This window comes from Gavialis gangeticus, unplaced genomic scaffold, assembly GCF_001723915.1.
Source record: "Gavialis gangeticus isolate Ggan-Ray unplaced genomic scaffold, GavGan_comp1, whole genome shotgun sequence".
Lineage (NCBI taxonomy): Eukaryota > Metazoa > Chordata > Crocodylia > Gavialidae > Gavialis > Gavialis gangeticus.
Window position 1 is genome coordinate 39,261,887 of NW_017729028.1, and position 19,179 is coordinate 39,281,065.

Sequence of the window (19,179 nt, forward strand, 5' to 3'; positions counted from 1 at the left end):
AGGTGGCTTTCTGCCACAGACCCTACATATTCTCTTTTGGGGGGGAAGGGAGGGAACTATTAAAATGTATTTCTATATTCCTATACCTTTCATCACAGTGGTACTCAAACACTTAGATGCATTCTAATATGCTCCCAGATGCTGATACCTTCTGCTGGATAGTTTCTTTATTTAAAGGCTGGGGTTTTTTTCCTTACAGAATAATGGATACCAGAAATAATAAAACATTGCTGTGCTTTGAAAATGATAGAAATTCAGAAATTCATTTTCATTCTGGAAATTCTACAGTTCCATTACAAACTATCTGAAGCACAAAGATCTGATGCAAAAAGAAATAAATATTCAATTTTCTATATTTTTATGTTGTCCAGTACAATAGGGGCTGAGCAATAGGACCTAATCCTTCACAGGAGCTACAAGGTGCCATTACTATAAAGCAATAAAAACAGTACAATAAACAACAATAAAACATTAGTTCTCCCAAATGAGCACGTGTAATGCATCACATTGCACATTCCATAAATAACCGTATTTCTGCCCATCACATAGCTGCCCACTTCTCTTTAGCAGGGTTGCGCGACTGATCCTCTACATCTATACATTTTGGAGCCATTGAACATCAGGGTATAAAGTGCCAAGGAAGAATCTGGCTTTTGTGGCCTTGTACCAATGGAGATGTCGACACAAGGTACTAGTCAGAGCGGTGGAGAATCAAACCCACAAGTCCAAATTCTTAGTCCTCTTCCAGTGTTACCAAGCAATCAGCATGGCAGACGACTTGGGAATTCTTGTCAAGCACAGGAATCCCGGGGCAGTAAAGCTGTGACATAGAGTCAACTTACTCTACATTGGGCTCCCACAGCCCCGAACACAGAAGGACACATCTGAGAGGAGGACAGAGCAGATTAGTGCCAGCTATTTCATGTTAGACAATGGCTCCTAATGGGGAAACACAATTTGTTATGCTAAAAACTCACAAAAGAGGAAAAAGGGAGTAGCCCCTATTGTCCCCTAACTCCTAAGATGGCAACTGGCTTTGCAAATTCCTTGCTTGCAGGCCAGGGACAGCCTGGTCCCTAGAGAATACAATCCTCAACCTTAAGAGGATATCAGCACAAAGACTCTTTAGCGAACCAGTATCTTCACTAGAAATCCTTTAGCAAATGATGCATCCAAGAAGCTCTCCTTGCCACAGGGTTGTTGGGGAGGGTGGGATGAATTTAAGACAGCCTCCTCAATAATTATAAGAAATGTGTAATTTTCCATGTATGTAAACTAATTATTGGGAGGGGGGTCATCTTAAATTCAAAGTCATCTTGGATTTGGGTAAAAGCGGTAAACATAAGTGCATACCTGCCAACATCTGCCAAAGTCCAGGACATGTTAGCATACATAATTCAGAACTGGTTTACTTTGACTGCCAGTTAGTATTTGTCCTCTCTCCTCACTGTGTACACACACAGACCTCCCCCCCACCGCATTCAATTAATTCTACCCCCTCAACACATCAGTTGCTAATTAACTTTATAATTCCCCAGGGCTATTCATTCTGCTCTTATACACAGGATAATAAACAGGAAGAAACAATCTGCACAACCCCTCCATCCCTGAAATCAGTTGTGCTCCCTGCATATATGCTCCAATCAACTGAGCTCATCACAGTACCAAGGCATGGCACTCTGGCTGAGAATCACTGCTCTAGACTAAGAATTGGCAATCAAGAGGGACAGACTTTATTTTATGAATATGCACTCAAAAATAGCAGTGTAAATGTTAGACTGCAATCTTATATAGTAATGGAGATGTTAAAAACAGGACATTATTTCTGTGAATGTTCCTTATAATAGCAGCAGAAGGGAGTTGAGCAAGTCTGTCTAAATGGACACATTAGCAGTCTCACTACCTAACAGCTTGTATTTTAAGAGTTATTTAAAAGTACTCCAAATGGTGCTTAAAATGGGCTGGAAGGGGGCTGAAAGGTTGTTTGAATTAAAAAAAATCTATCCTAATTGTGTTATTATCTGCCATTTAAGCTGTCTGGGGAAGTTCATTAAAACTCCATTCAGGGTTTTGAAAGCAATAGTCTTTGAACTAAATCACATTAGGACATTTAATCCAAAAAAAAGACAAGTCCTAAGACTTACAGAAAAATCCTGAAAAGACTGAATTCTGCTCTGTGCTACCATATTTCTCAGGACCTCTCATTTACAGAAATGATGCTCAAATAGTTAAGGATTTGAGGATACTGCTGATTGCTCTCTTTCTGAGACCTGTATCATTAGTCAGAGATTAAGAATGCTATAGGTTTTAATTGTTGTATATATTGTATTAGTTGGCTGCATGAATATGGCTTCCTTCCGTATGATGTGGGCTGAATCCATACAAAACCATTCTTCTGTGTAAAGTGTCTCAAAGGCTAGGAAAAGACACTGCATCATTTTTCTGTTGTTCTTGGACAAGTTGTGCCCACTTTGTTCTTGGGCAAGTTGTGCATGTGTTTGCCCCAGAAGAGAAATGTACTGAGATTGGCACGTACACACACCACCCTTCTAGTCAGGGTTTAGCAAGTGGCTGAATGCACTGCACTTTTCTGCTGTTGAGTCAACGATGCAACCTCAGGATAACTGGTCTGTAACAGGGAGCCAAGGGCTCCTCTTAACTTAAGGAAAAATTTTCAGCAGGCAGAGGAGCAAGACCTAGGTACACCACAACAAGCAGGCTGACCATTAAGCCTAAAGGGAAAACCCTGTCCTTAATTAGGGTCACCTGACCAGAAGGGACAGTGCTCCAGGACACATCAGCCCAGCACTAGGAGCAAGAAGATTCAGTCTGGCCCTGCAGGCAGCAGGAAGAGGGGCTCCTGAGCAGGATGGCTGCAAGAGGGGGACTGCCCAGCACCCAAGAAGTCCCTGAGAGCTACAAGTAAAGGGGGAGGGGGACTTACGTCTTGCAAGAAAGTTGAAACCCAGTAAGGGGAGAGTTGTTAGATAGCCAGTGGGCTTGTGTTTATATTCCTATTAAAATTCCTATTAAAACCAGAGTGTGGCTATCAGGGAAGGTTTGGAGTCCATGGAGGAATGCCTGGTGGGCACTCGGTAGCCTGCAGCCTAGCTTGGGGTCAGGGAGCCAAAGGGCTAGGGCTGATGTGATGTGCTAGGCCAAGGTCAGGAGAGCTAAGGCCAAGGTCAGACAGCCTAGCTTGGGGTCAGATGACTGTGGGCTGGTGCAGGCTGAGGCTAAAAGAGCCAGAGCCAGTGGGAGCAGTCTGACTTAGGGTCAGGGACCAAGGGTAGAAGACAGGGGCAGCAGAAGCAACCTGGCCTGGGGTTAGAGGCCTGGAAAGCTGAGGGCTAAGAGAAGGCTACAGCCTCCAAGCCAGGGCCAGGGGCTCAGAGAATGAGGCCAAAGCAGGTTTAAGCCAAGAGGGCCAAAGCCTGGAGAGGGATTAGGACCAGGGGCCCAGACAACAGAAAGAGCCTTGCCATGGCCAGGGTCCTGGCAGGCTGATTAGAGTATGAGTGGAAACAGCCTAGCCTAGTGCTAGAGGCCCAGGAGGCTGCGGCTAGGATAGGGCTACAGCAGACAAGTGAGGGCCAAGGGGCCAGAACAGGAGGCTAAGGCTACAGCAGGGAGACCAAAGCTGAGCAGGTGTAAGCCAAGGGGGCCTAAAGCCTGGAAAGGGGTGGATGCCCAGAATAGGCAGAAACCAGACCAGGGCCAGGGGCCCAAGGAGCAAAGACCCTTACCAGGTCCAGGGGCCCTTCAAGCTAGAAGGATTTTGTTGATTAACAACCAGGCCCACCATGGCTCATGGACAATTAAAGAAACATCTGTAAGGCATGGGCATGACTGAAGGAGTGGAAGGAGGCCATGACTAGCCCTTAAGGCAACAGATGCCCTTAGGACACGAATGGGGCAGTAGGACCACACTTCACACTTGAGGGGAAAGATTGAGTCTGGGAGGGACCCACTGGGCAAAGAATAGAAGAGGGCCCACTCTGGGACCCTGGGGCAGCCTCCCTTGTTGTAATCAAATTATTCCATCAAAGGCGTGGCAGGAGAGAGGAAAGGGAGGATACCCTGAGGAGATGGAGCACAGCAGGAGCTGTGTGACCACCAGGGAGCATGACGACTATCCCTGTCCTGTTACACGGTCAGATGCATGTCCCAGGATCAAGTGTTAGGTCCTGTGAAGCTGTTCAGGATTTATCGTAGGACAATGGACCTGGACATCTGATTGCTTGCACTTTGTCCTGGGAAAAATGGTCAATCACTACACTCTGCTTCAACAAAGAAAGGGTTAGTAAATTCAAGGGAACAGTGCTGAGAATGTATGGAGAAGGCTGGCTTCACAGCCTCTTCTGCCCCAACCACGTGAAACTCGTTCCACTGGGAAAAGAATACTGGCATCCACCATGAGCAAGGGGTAGGATCTTTGTAATCCTAATCCATATCTGATAGAAGGGTCTTGGAAGTAAGGATCACTCTCCCATTGGTATGGGTGAAAGGAGGGCTGAATATAGGAATAGGGGTAATCAGGAGTCCCTACAGGGGTATTTCAGCATTAATCATTCTACTGGGTTTAAACAACTTGTGTGCTCACAAATGAAATCCTGTGTAGTGAGTTTGGGGGATAGGGTATGGGTAGGAGCAGATGGGGAGCCATCAGATAACCATCAGAAGTGATTAAAAACAGTGGAGGCTTGGAAATAAGCTTCAAAATTTGAAAGCTATGGGTCATTGCTTGACTCAGGAAAACTGCAGGGTTTTATTTCCATTGAGCAAAGCACTCGTTAGAGTGTTTTAGAAAAGAAAGGGAGTTAAAAAGATATAAAATACATTGTGTGTGCAGTAATCCAGGATATACATCATAGACGAGGAAGTGCCTCAGTTGTTTTTTTTTATAGATGTCAAGCAGCTAGCAAATGACTTAGCTAGAAATAGTTTGGTCCCTGAACACCAGGAGGTGCTAGTGTCTCAGTAACAGACGTTCATACAGAGAAGCTTGCAGTATCCCAGGGACAGAATCAGCAAAGTTCCCTCCAGAAACTTTTCCAAGCTTTCTTGACTTGCTGCATTTAAAAATAATAAGAGCCTTTATACCACCTTCAAATGCTTTTACTCAATGCTAATGCAAGTGCTGACTTCTCCTGTGTCTGTTTTACCATCGACCCATCTAGGAGCATCGTGTGTGTAAAAACCCAGAGACATCCATTAGGATTCTTTAGCTCAAACAATACAACTTCCTCAATAGCACACTAACAAAAACAGCCCAATCACTCCATATCTGATTCCAGCTGGGTATAAACATGTTTCTTCCTAACATCAGTCCTGCTGCTTCATTATTTTTCTTACAAAGAGAATATTTGGTGTGAACAATGAAAGGAAAATCCCACTTCCCTGGGACTAACCATTACCCATAATATAAAACCTCGACCTTTTATGTTCACGGGTTTCTATTCTTCTCCTAGACCAAAAGGCTGCTGGAGCCAAACATGTCCAAGAAGAGATGAAAATAATAATAAAAAAACAAACTCCAAAATGGCCAAACACAGTCTTCTGTCTTCTGCCAGTGCCCTGGTCTGCTTTCTGCCTGAGTTTTTACCAAGAAATAAAGAGATAATCCAAAACCAAGATATTTTATCTTTCTAGTGAACCAGAGATTTTATGAAGAAAAGAGAAGCAGCAGCAAAGGTGAAAGGGCACTGAGGACTTGTTAGATGTGGAAGTGGACCACACACCTAGGTGCCAAAGTGTGCTCCTATCCCACTTTACTTAAGCCCCTGAAAAACAGTTAATGAAAAGGTGGGTGGGTGGGTCTTCCTCATCCTCACTGCTTCGTTGTGAATCCATTTTAAGGGTATGGTGACAGTGAGTTACAAAAGTAGTTGTATTAATGGATTTTCAGGACTTCAACAGGGTGTAATAGAGTCAAGGCTACAGCCAAGATTGGGGATTTCAATTGGGGTGTGCCTGTGCTCCTGCTAGGAGCAAAACTGGAGGTTCCTGGCTAGAAGTTTTTGCCCTTCTGCTCAGGGTCAGACTGATCACCATATTTGGGGTCAAGGAAGAATTTTACCCCATGGTCAGATTGGTATGGACTGTGGGGGGGTTCCCATTCTCTGTAGCAGGCAGATGTCTCTCTACTCAGGACCTCTTAAGCATATATTGACAACATTTTATGGAAGCAGGACATTGGCTTCCATGGTTCCCCTCCTATACCTGTGGTGGGTGAGGGTGTTAGGCCTGTGTTGTGTTAGGGATGAATTTAGTTTATGGTTCTGTGGGATGGGTTGGATAGGGATAGGGATAGGGATAGGGATAGGGATAGGGATAGGGATAGGGATGATCCTGCCTCAGGCTGGGGGTTGGGTTAGCTGACATCTGGAGATCCCTCCCAGCCCTGCTGTTCTATGACTCTATGAGAACAGCACTTAGGGCATGTCTACACATGCACTTTAATGCGCATTAGCCTATTTTAATATGCATTAAAGCATCACAAAAAAGTGTTCTTTAACTAATGCACATTAAAATAGACTAATGTGCCTTTTCCTAGTACCTCACAATGGAGGTACTAGATTTAATGAGCATTACCTAAAGTGCATTAATGAATGTGTAAACATGACCCTAGGCACCTAAGTGAGCTTAGACTCTGGATAGATGGAATAGAATCTGGCTCTATATCTCTTTAACAAGGCAATCAGAAGTGAAAGAGAGAAATGTGGCATAGCTGGTTAGAAAGAAAGGGATGTTTTGTATTACTCTTACTCATGCCCTGGATTGTTCAACCAGACCAAGACCTAGGAATGAGGAACATGGTAATGACAATGACTTCCTGTGTGATCCTTGCTAAGTCTCTTCACCTGAATGACTCAGTTTTCTGTCTGTAAAATGCTAATAATTAATGTCACCCACCTCACTGAGAATCAGCTATGATGGGAAAAGTTCTCTCAATATGTATATTCAGTGTGAGAATTAATGAAGAGTAAATACTGAAAGGTTTAAACTTTGATTTTTAGTTCATATAGGCCACCATGCATTTGGATGTTTGTTTGACCTTTTATGTTTCTGTTCTTTAACTTAAAAATCTGATGCAATGTGCTCCCTTTCTGTTTTATATCCTCTTTTTCTCGTGTTCTTGTCATAACTGTGGCAGGGCACTGTAGGTGCCTGCCACTTCAAGGGCCTGAAGCTAGCAGCCAACAGGTGCCTGATGAGGGCAGCCATTTTGGATCTAGGGCTGTCCATATAAACAGGGCATTTTGCTGCTGGGGGCCAGGCAACAACAGCACCTGGCTGCAGGGCTGCTGGTATCATCTGGAGGTAAGGGAGGACCTGTACGGAATGGTCAGGAGACTTCTTGTCCTGGGCATGACCTAAAGCTGCACCCTGCCAGGAGTGGGTAGCCTGGTGGGGCTTTCAGTGGTGTGGGAGCCCCCAGGAAATGCCAGGCCAGTTATCACCCTGGTGAAAGGTGGGTAGGGGCACCTTAACCCTAGCTCTTACCATCAGGTGAGTTTGCATACCATTGGAGGTAGCTGGGGCCAGGCATGGCTGTGGCCACCTGAGCCCTACAGAGCTGCGAGACCCCAAGAGGGAAAGTTAGGGATACATTTGCATACCATCGGAGGTAGTTGCAGGGGTACGAGCCCCGAGGAGAAGAGGGGGGGCCAGGCATGGCTGTGGCCATCTGCGGCCTGCGGGGGTGCGAGACCCCGAGAGGGAAAGTTGGGGCCAGGCATGGCTACGGCCACCTTAGCCCACCAGGGGGCAAAACCCTGTGGCCCCAGTGAGGGGGCAGTCTGGAGCCCCAAGTGAGAGGGGACAGAAATTAGGACCCCAGTGAGGGAGTAGCCCCAGTGAAGGGGGCCAAGAGCTGTAGCCCCAAGCTAGGGGTGGTGTGGTAGCCCCAAGTGAGGGGGCAGAGTTGTGGGGCCTCAGTGAGGGGGTAGCCCCAAGTAAGGGGTGGAGATCTTGAGTCCCAAGTGAGGGGGGTGATGTGGAGCCCCAAGCAAGGGGAGCAGGCCTAGGTAAGTCTTTGGATGCCTGAGGCTGAGGTTTGGGCCACAGGCCGAGTGAAATGGGGCTCAGACCCAGAGCAAGAGAGGTGAGTCCTGACCCTAGTAAGTCCTCCACTGCTGGAAGGCTGGGTGTGGGTTGAAAGTAACATCCAGAGTAGCACCATGACCTGCTGCTCCAGGCGGGGGAGTGAGAGTCCCCTGTGAGACCCTGGGGCACCAGTCCTGGTGTGAGGTACCCCAGCTCCCCAGATCCAGGAAGGTGGAGAAAATGTGGGGCTAGTGAGGCTGGGAGTAGCATGCCCCCTCGACTGGCCCATGCTGGGGCCAGGACTAAGAAGATCAAAAGGGCCAGAGGCCCACCGCAAGGGGCACCCAGGCCTGTGCGCCTGGGACCCCTCCTGGCCTTTGAGGTGAGGCCAGGGCCTGTGAAGGGCTGAAGGTCCTGAGAGGGGACCACACCCGAGAGGGGAGCCAGCTACGAGGAGCTCAGCAGCCCAAATGAAGGCGGCATAGGCCACCTGAGCAGAGGGTTCAATAGAGGGTCCTGCCAGGAGGATTCTGGAGCCCAGTGTGGGGCTGGTGTGCTTGTTAACATCTGGATGTCATCTGTGAGGTTTGGGCTGCAGTGTAGGGGAGGAACGGAGCCGCAGATAGGGCCCCCTGGCATCAGGACAAGAAATGGGCAGCCTCCCACCTTATTTAACAGCTTATTAATTTTCCAACAAGTCGTGGCAGCCGAGACAGGTGGGCGGCATGCCTGGAGGCAGGTGGGAGGCCAGCGACGGCTGGCCTGAGAGAAGCCCACCTCGCCACAATAACCTAGATGTTTTTCTAGAGTTGTGCACAAGTGATGGCTCTTTCCTTTGCTACAGGGAAGTCCTCCTTCATGCAGGTCTCACCAAGGAGTCAGCAAATGAGCAGGTGCCCCATGGTCTGCACTTCACCACACTCACATGTATCTATGTCACTGGGGGCCATAGCAGAAGTGCTCATATCATGGCCCCATCCAATTCCAACAAATCTGAGAATTCTGCTAAATACTTTGTCATTAACAATCTCAGACGCATATAATGTTTAGGTTATCTGTATGAAAGGACAAGAATAGCTTTGCTTGTTTCAGGGGTATAGGTTGTAGCCGTGTTGACATAAGGACATAAGTGGACAAGGTTCTTTGGGTAAATCTAATATCTTTTTTTTAGACCAACTAAAATAGTTGGAAAAATTATTCTTTGCAAAATTTCAGATACAAACACGCTTCATCAAGCTGAGGAAGCATCTGCAGTTGGTCTGTGCCCTTCCTGGATGAAACAGAATCAAAGCCAGAGGCCAGTATGCAAGAATGCCAGTCAGTGAAAATGCAGATTGAGGCAGTGGGAGAGAAACAGGTAGGGAGTGGGGAGGGGGAAAGTAGACCTGGTGATATGAATATAGCTGGTAAATAGTAGAGAGGTTACCTGGGCTATCAGATGTTAGGCAGGTTATAATGTGGCACAAATCCAATGTCTATATTTAATGCATGCTGTTTTGTATCCAGTAAGATGATGAAGAGAAGTTTGTAGGCTTGCCCCTTTTTCTTGTGAGACTTAGCAACCTCCAGTTTTGTTCCAGGAAAAAAACAGAAGTGGCTAAGTGGAGAGACATGAAAAATGATAAGAAGGAGAACAAATTTAAAAACAAAATTCAGAACTTTCATTAACATTGTTCCAAGTTTAGCTCTGGCAACACATGGAGCTGCAGGAAATGTGGAGTCTTTGGTTTATCCAGCCTTAATTAGAGTAATTGTTTAATGATAACCTTACATTGCAAGCAGCCTGGAAAAGTGCTGTGGTGGCCAAGATGTTTTCCTCCTGTGTGCTCCTGGAATGAAGTACAATTCTTCCTGTAATAATACAGACCTTAGAAGTGCCTTTGAAGTAAGTTGTCACTGCATCATACTCTGCCCAATACTCCTTTCTTAGTGTGATTACCTGTCCCCCCCCAGGAACAACTGACTTTCCCAGATCACCCAGCACTGTAAATATAGAGAGCCAAACTTCATTTTGCATCAGTACGACAGCAAGATATTTCTGACCTTTTATGAGCCAGAAGATGAAGTTCTGGGCCCCTTGAAGCCAAAGGGAGTTTTGTCGGCGACTGCAAGGGAACCAGGATATCGCCCATAAAATGTGACAGTGTTACAGTACACTTTGTTAGGGTGTAGGGAATCCTAGAAAATGAGGGTTGGAAGGGATCTCAGGAGGTCATCTAGTCCAACTGCCTGCTCAAAGCAGGACCATCCCCAAGTAGCTCATCCTGGCCAAGGCTTTGTCTAGCTGCAGCCACCCCACAAGCTGTGTGCTGGCTGGGGCTGGCAGGGCTGTTCTGCCTCCCTTGCCTCCAGCTGCCACTGCTGCTGCTGCCCCTGCTACGCTGCTCGGGGTGGGTGGGAAGCTTCAGCTCTGGCTCCAGCTCTCGGCTGCCTTCCAACAACTACACCCGCAGGGGCTGCTCATCGCGCCAAGTGGGCAGAGCAGATGGAAGGCAGCCAGGGCTGAAGCCACAGCTCCATGCACTGGCCAGAAGCTTCCAGCCACCCAGAGCAGCGCGGCATGGTGCAGGACGGCAGGAGCAGGAGTGGCAGCTGGAGGTGAGGGGAGCAGAACAGCCCTGCCAGACCCAGCCAGTGCGCGGCTTCCCCTTTCCTCCAGCAGCTCCTCCTCCTTCCACTCCTGCCCCTGCTGCGCCGTTCTGGGCAGCAGGGTGGCTTCTCTGCATCCACCCTTAGCAGCACCCGCAGGCCAGCCCAGCTCAGCCCCCACAGCCCCATCCCCAGCTGCTGGCAAGGCATGTCCCTAGAGGCGAGGGCAGGGCCTGTGTGGCCAAAGGTCCCAGAGGGAGCCAATGATAAGAGGGAAAAGGACTTAGGGAGTTTTGTCACCCAGAGTGAGGGCGGAGTAGACCGCCTGAGGAGGAGGGATCCAGGTGGAGTCCGAATGCCGGGCGGGCATTAGAAAGAGGTCCAGTGTGGGGATGGAGCCACGTAGTGATGCCAACTGTGAGGCATGGGACATGGTATAAGGGAAGGTTCAGAGCCGTGTATTATGCCCTTGGCAGCAGGGCATTAAAAGGGCAGCCTCCTGTCTTGAAACATATTTTCATTTACATCATCAACATGGCAGGCGACGCAGGTGGATGGACTGCTCTGGATAGGCGGGCAGGCCTATGATTAAACCAGTCTCGAGACAGCCCTCTGTCACGACCCCCAACAATCGCTGAGTGATTAGGGAAGCGAGAAACCCAGGCTCTAGGCCCCACTAGCTTGAACCTGCATCTCTCTGACTTCCCAATGTAGTGATCCATTGACCATCCCAGAGGTTAGACATTAACTGGGCACGACTGCAGCGTCTCTTTTGAAGCTGGTCCACAGAACAGTCAAGAAAGGGAGATATATGGGACCAGGAAGAAAGGAACAAGCCAGTGAGATGGAAGATGCTCTGGAAGGGAAGGGCCCATGGATCCTGCTTTCAGTGGGGCAGAAACTTTCCCACAACAGAGCTTTGTATTCATGTTTTCCAGTGGCTAGTAAATGCAAAGGACAGTAGCTTTTCTTTAAAAGGAGGGCTGAAGAGCTGTCTGCCTAATGCATTACTTGTGGTGTGGTGATTAGGCAACTGTAAGAAGAGTATAGAGCTATATAGGCTTAAACCTTCTCTAGGAAAGTGGGTCTACAATTGGCATTTCCTGGGATAATACCCCCACCACTCAGCAGTCAGAGCTAAACCATAGGACTACCCCCTCCCCTGTGCTTTTTCCTGGACTTGTGCTCAAGTACACATTTATGTAGCTATGCACCTACCCAGTCAGTGCACAACACTAATAAGCGTGCTCAGCCCACCCAAGCACACTTGGGCATGTAGAAGCAGAGCCCAAAATGGCCAAGTTTGTGGCTAGAAAGATGCCATTTAGATGTACAAAGGGATATAAAATTCTGTCCCAAATGACCACTGTTGTGGCAGAAATCAATATATTCTCCTTCCAACAGCAAGTCACTGAATTTCCTCCCTGCAATTAAAAATGAGACCAAGGTCACAACAATTTACAAATAATGCCTGCAGGTCATGGGTTCTGGTTGCTAGACTTCCTCCAAGACACCAGTTAACAATTTCCTTCATATGTACTGTAAATCCTTCTTAAATATAGGAAGTGGTACAAAGGAAGGATAAGCATACTTAACGAGTATCAAACAAGTCTACTACTAGGAAAGAGGGATTTGTTTGGCTAAAGCTTTGGTTTGGGAGTTAAAAGATCTCTGTTCATTGCCTAGTGCTGCCACTAATTTCCTGTGTGGCCCTGGACAAGTCACTTACTGTTCCTGCCTCGGTTTCTAAAATGGAGATCAGAATACTTCTTTTATATATACGTGGCACAGGTAGATAAGAGACAAGGCACCTGCCAAGATTTTCCTTAGTAAGGGCCAAGTTGTGTCATAAACTCTCATACAATCCTGCTAGTCTCAGTGAGGGGGTGCTCTGGCATGACATACTTTCTCTAAGTGTCTTCATTTTTTTTGCTGTAAACATTGGCTTGGCCAGCTGGACGGTGGGTTTTTGTTTGTGCTGCTGTGAGCATAAATGCAGGGCCAGTGTGCTTGCATCTGCTCTGAGGATCTGAGGCACTTGGAAGTTGGTTTCAGTTGTGGTCTCTCGGCATAGCACAATAATATAATTCCTTGGAAGTGAAAATGTGCTTATGCCAAACTTTAGTTCCTTGTTTGGGTTGTCCTTTCCTGCTGTGTAACTTAAAGTGGAAAAATGGCTTCAGGCTATGTTGATGGCAGGAGTGAAATTATGGTAAAAAATCTCCTGATGTATGAAGGGCATTTTCACAAACAATAAAGGTGTAATGTACCCCAGAAACCACACAGGAGCCAATAAGGGATTCTCAAAATGTATGTGTAGGGTACTGGGGGTTAGGGTCACAGGCCAGGGGGTTTAGGAGATTGGAAACACACAGGTGGATGCATTAGGATACATGCACTTGAGATAAACAGAACAGGTGGATAAGCATTAAGGCAATACACTTAGACTAAATGTAACAGGCAGTAAAAAGGCATCCAGTGGTAAAAAATCCTTCAGCAGCAGATAAAATAACAAGTCGGGACACTAGCAATGTAATATTTACACTGAGGGATCCTTAAGCTCTCCCTCAACTTTGTGGGGGCTCTCAAACCAGCATCCAATCCCCCCTGAACACCCAGTGACCATGCACCTGGCTCTGTGCCTGAGCCCCCACCACTGTGACCCGCTGGATCAGCTGTGTTGCACACACAGGCTCCCCACTTGAGCCCTGTTGCTCTAGCTTGCTTCATCCGTCCCACCGCAGCTTTCAGACTTCATATCTTGTCAGCTGTTGCCTTCCAGGAGCAGTGCCACTGTAGTTCCTTGGTCTCAGCCGCTTGTTTCACCAGCTGCAGCTGTACAGGATCAGTCCCACGGCAGCCCCAGCATCTCTGCTGCATGACTTGTCGACTGCAGCCTGCTGTTCCCATGCTCTCTTTTCCCTGACTGTTATCCATGTGCCTAAAAACCAGGCTCCCTCTGGCTTCCTTCTCCTTTCTCCAGCAGCTTGCTGGAAAATGGAGTCTGGCTGCCGTTGCAGTCCATTACAAGGGTCATACTGGGCCCGTAAGGCATAGTACATCTGGATAGCAGGAGTAGAGAACGGTGCATCCCCAGAAGAAATTCTGGAAAGTGTTTTGTTACTTGTGTCCTCAGTGGAGTTCGAGTCCAGGACCATCAGTGCTATGATCATGAACTTCCACTACTCGAGCTAAGAAAGTCAGCCTGAGACTTGACATCTTTAGAAGATTCAGGCTCTTAATTTTTGCAGTGAACCAGTTACTACAGAGGAGATACAGCCCTTCGCTGCACTGACATGGGCTACCTGGGTACAATGCCTCCTAGACCTCCTGGAGTGCAGTCGTGTTCCTATTCCTTAGTATGTAGGATTCACCCCCTTAGAGTGCTGCCACAGTATAGCCATGTCCTTCTCTCCTCTTCCTTGGATAAGCTTCTGTGCTCAGGAGAAGGTAGGAATAAATGTTGATCAGGACACAATCGTTTTCCCTGTGAAAATTTTCATTTTTGTTCAAAACCCCATTTTTTAACCAAAACTTTTCAGCCCACCCTAGCAAGAATTACAAATACGATGAGCTCCTGTGTCCTGATGCTATCCTATCGCATAAACACAACCACAGGCTAGCTCTACTCCTATTTCTTGCCTGCCAAATCTTGGACCTGTAGAAACCAGTGTCTTCCAGTTGGCTTCACTGGAGTCATGACTTGGCCTTGCGCATCTGTTTTATATCTGCATCCAGACGCCAAGGATATGAATGTAGTATTAGAACCTGACTAGAACAGCATTTAATGACAAAACCAGGTTTTTGTTCCCGTACCCATTGCAGTGGTGTTCACACACAACCTAGAAAGAGAGCTCTGTCATGGCTTTGCTCTTGCACCATCTGTGATGTTAATCATCTAACTTCTGACTGTAGGAGTTCATTTATCAATGGAACAGGCAGAAGGATCACAGCCTGATTTGTTCAGGCCCAGTTGATAGTCAGGAACAAAATTCAGACTTTGGAGCCAAATCCTTCTTGCTGGGTTCACATTAATCTAATAGGCTTCAAGCATTGTTGTTGTGGGGATTTATACCTTAAGCGTCTTTGTTCAATGTTGGACTCACTTTCCCATTTTGCAGTTTCAGTGCCAGAATTTTCCCTTCTCTACAATCACTTACACCTGCAGTAATCCTGTTTAAAGCTGCTACCAAATCAGAAACTGCAACTTGTGGACACTGGCAGTGACATTTTACACTCTCTTTTCACTTATTGAAATGTCTATGGAAGGGGTAAGACAGGGGCCTTCCATGTCATGTTTGAAGTTAGAGGAGGCAGCACCCAGAGAGCAGAGGGCTAGCATTTTAATACATAAACTCTCTAATACTCTAGCAAGACATTTCTTCTCTCTTTCTTCACCTTGCTATAGCTCAACTTCAGAAAGCTGAGACTGGTATAGGAGGAGGAACAGATAGGCAGATGAGAAACAGCTGCCATGAGTTACCTGGCCTACAAAAGTCAAGAAGTGTCCTCTTCTGTCCTCACAGTTACCATGTGTTATGACCTAGGGAACTGTGCTTAGGGCTGGGAGTTGTAACCCTTGTTCTGCCACCTGTATGGCCTGGGGTAGAACACTTAACCTATCTGTGTCCCTACCAGGAGGATATCAGCACTGCTTTAATTGATTAATTAATCAAGGCATACATTCTTTTTAATTGTGATAAAAGGTGTCTATCTCAGCAGAAATACTATTTCTTCTAAGGAAAAGTGAGATTGGACCCAAGAGGGTCCTGTGATGAAATGCAGCGCTTGCCTGGAAGTCACCAGAAAGACAAAAGTGCAGGGGCAATGATTAAAGAAACCTCCAGCTCCATCAAATGTGGTCCTTTTCCTCTTTATGTATGTACATTCCCCAGTAAATTTCTGAACTCTTGGAGTTAATAAGATGCAGCTGTTTTGGGCTAGATTGTAGTCTACCTGTTAGGCATAAGTAGATTTAGTCACATAAGGGTGATTCATTTCCATACAGCTTAAGTGCCTAAAAACTCATTTAAATTCAGAACACCATAATCTGATCTTCAGGATTGATCCATGAGGCGGAGGAGGAAGACCCACCCACCCTTTGTAACCGCACGTAGGTGCTTCTGTCCGCGTAAGATCCTGCCCATTTTGTATCTCTCTCTTTTTTTTTTTAAATCAACGCCCTCTATACAGAAGCTGGGCTAGGGCTTTGTTCTCTCTTTTGGTCTCCTCCGTCGCTGATCAGTGCAGTACTTTAATCAAAGGCTCAAGCTCTCATTGCACATCTCTAAGTCACTTGACTTCCCATGGCTCCACTGACATAAATATCAGTGGAGATACAGAGGAGCCTTTTGGAGGAAATTAATTAACTAATTAATACCTTCCCTCCTTTGGATGGACTCAGGAAATGGCAATGTTGATGAAAGCCAAGTTTGTGGGTTGATATTTAGCTGTCTAAGGGGAAGCACATACCTGGCAGTTTTCAGATCCTAATTACAGAGTATGGTTTTCTCTGCCCTTGTCTGTGTGCTCTAAAAAGACAGCACTATTTCTTTTATTTTAATGAGATGGTACTGTAATAATAGCTTGCAAATATTTTTCTCTTGAAAGCAATTATGAGTTTGTCTTAAGAGCTGAGCAAACTCTGGAGACATGTTTACTCTCCAAGTACAGACACTTTGTTTGAGAATCAGGTTTGGGTTATAAATATTTAAAATCAATGATTTGTTGTGCAGTTGTGTTTTGAGCTGATGTATCTAACACAAAGAGACTAATCTGAACATAAATTTAGAGAGGGAGGGAAGTAGGAGGCTTTGGGAAAAGAGTACTGGTGTCTGAAGCTCAGCTCTTTGCTACTGGTTTGAGTCCAACCTGAAACAACAGTGCCAACAGTTGACTGTTTCATTATAAAAATTACTTACACCTACAACTTTAGCTTCATGCTATCAAAACACAGTACAAAGTAGGGTCAAATCTTGTTTGCTCTCTTATGTGAAAAGCTTCAAAAGGATTAAATCCCCTAATGAAACTGCTTTCATGACTGCAATTGTCTTTTCAGTGGAAGTTGCTATTGCACATCCACTGCTGACAGATGCTTCAGTCTGATGGAGAGCAGAATTTTGGGGAAGCAATTTTCTAACTATACAAGAGGCTGGGACCTCCAAAGCTAGATCAAAGAAAGTTAATTTCTTTTCTTCAAAAGCTAATCTTAGATTTTTCTCCATCCCTGGAGATATCCAAGTTCTACTCCTGGAGATTGTAAGATGTCTGGCTTCATGGGGAATGATGCTACAAAGGCTGTCTGATTATGCCCTATACTAATTGTCAGTACCATCCAATTCACTTTTTTTCTGTTTCTTTCTATAGCACCGTACAAGCGCTAGCACTTTACAAAAAAATCAGTTGGCTCCAAGGAGCTTGACATTTAAGAAAAAATACAGTGCAAGGCATAGGGTTTGCCATTCCTTTAAATGGGAATGGGATCAAACCCATAAAAAAGGGAGGGATGAGATCAAAGAAGGGTAAGACATGGGGCAGCATGCATGTGTGGGCTGGTTTCTTGTATAATACATTTAGGAGCCAAAGTCTCCCTTTACCATTTTATTTCATTTCACCTGGATAGGATTTTCCTTTGGTCTCATTTTCAATCCCAGCAAACTTGGATACTTAGAGTCTGATCTGATTCCCACCAAAGTCAATGAAAGTTTTCCCAACAATTTACATGGGGACTAGCATTGTGCCTTTAGCTTATGTCTAACATCCTGTCTGGCTTCTTCCTAAGAGCTATAATCAGAAGCTATTATATTAATTGGGTTTATAATCTACCTACACAAGTTGGAGATTCTCAGACCCACAGAGTTCAAACGTACATCTACTTTCTTTGGATGGCAGGATGGCCAGATTCACCATGATGGGCCACGAGCTTTCTGCCACTCTGATGATGCACAGTTGCATTGCACCACAAAACCACTCAATACCGGTGAATTTGATGGGATAGCACCAGAAAGGAAAATGGCTACAAACTAACTTTTTGACAATCTGGTAACCAGCCTGATGACTTGCAACCACCCGCAACTTAACTATCTGCTACATCTGAGCTCTCCCAATCACAAGACCTGCTCTGTTTGTTTTCCTCAAGCACAAGTACAACACAGGGTTGCAGTCAAAACTCTTCCAGCTCACAAACGAAAGGTCTCATAAGTAATGAGACGTTTGTGAACGGCTTCCTTGTCACGCTGAAAGGGAGATATTGACACGGATAGGCCCGTTATATAATTTGCAGGAAGTGCTTTTGGCAGTCTTTCCATTTAGTCTTTGTGACTATAATTTTTTTTATAAATAGCTGTTGTAGAAAAAACACACTGGGGCACAAAAAGCACTCTGTCAGCACAAAAGAAGACGTGCTCTATCAAAGCCAAATAATGTTACTAGATTCTGGGAGCAGAATGCATCTCTTGGAGAATGCTGCTTTATATTTCGAAGCAGACAAGGGTTTGGGTTCCTACATCCGCCTTCTCTATTGAACTTACAGGGCTAATCTTCTTTCCCTTACCAGAATCTGCCTGTGCCGTCTTGATTTATCATTCTCCTCTTGATCCTTTAATAGAGTTAGTTAAAAACCCGATTGTCATGCCTGTACACAGTGCATGAACCTTGTAATTTCAGCTGTAAGCTGTCTTTTTGTTATGGTTTATATGGCATTTAGCACAACTTGGCTTTGATTAGAGCCCCTACATGATACCCGACACTAATAAGCAATAACAGCAGTCCTATTCTGAAGGATTAAGTGGAACTTAATTGGTATAGAGGATCTGTGTTGACTCTGTGGGGGTAGATATTATTCTGAATGCTTTGCTGTCATTTTCCAGAAAAGGCATCTTATTTGTCTGCTTTGCTCTTTTTGGCAGCTCTCGCTTCTGATTGACCTTTGGTTCTTATTGTGCTCAGACTCTTGGCTTTACGTATTTCCTTTTATGCCAATCTTTGAGCTTGTAAGTCCTTTCTGCTCCTGGATCTTCATTGCCCTTCTTCAAATCCTCTCTTCAAAACTTTTATTCTCTATGCCTCATGGCCCTGTCCAGCCTATGATCCTGTGAATTGTCCCTAAGAAATACACTGTGAGACCAAGGTTTTTGATCATATCTAGTGATGCTTAAATGCTGCTTTTTTGCGGGCCCCACCTGAGATACTCTAAAGAAGTCTGATTTTCAGAAAGCAAAAACCCTCTGAAGCTGGGCAGCCAAAAACTGAAGCTTTAAAATTATTTACAGTTACTGAAAACATAGGCTACTCAGGCCTTGAGTAGGTTTTTTAAGGATCAGGTACATGGGAAGTGCTACATAAGCAAACAAATTGTAGACAAAGGAAATCCTTTGGATTAAATCCTTTGGATTCAAATATCAAAGGATTTATAATATAGATACAAAACTTCATAAAAGCCTCTTCCTCATAAACTGGTACCCCAAAAGTCTCCATAGATTAAGTTTTATGACAACAAAGTTCAGATGCAAATTAAGAGCAAAGGGAGAGTAATTGAGTTGT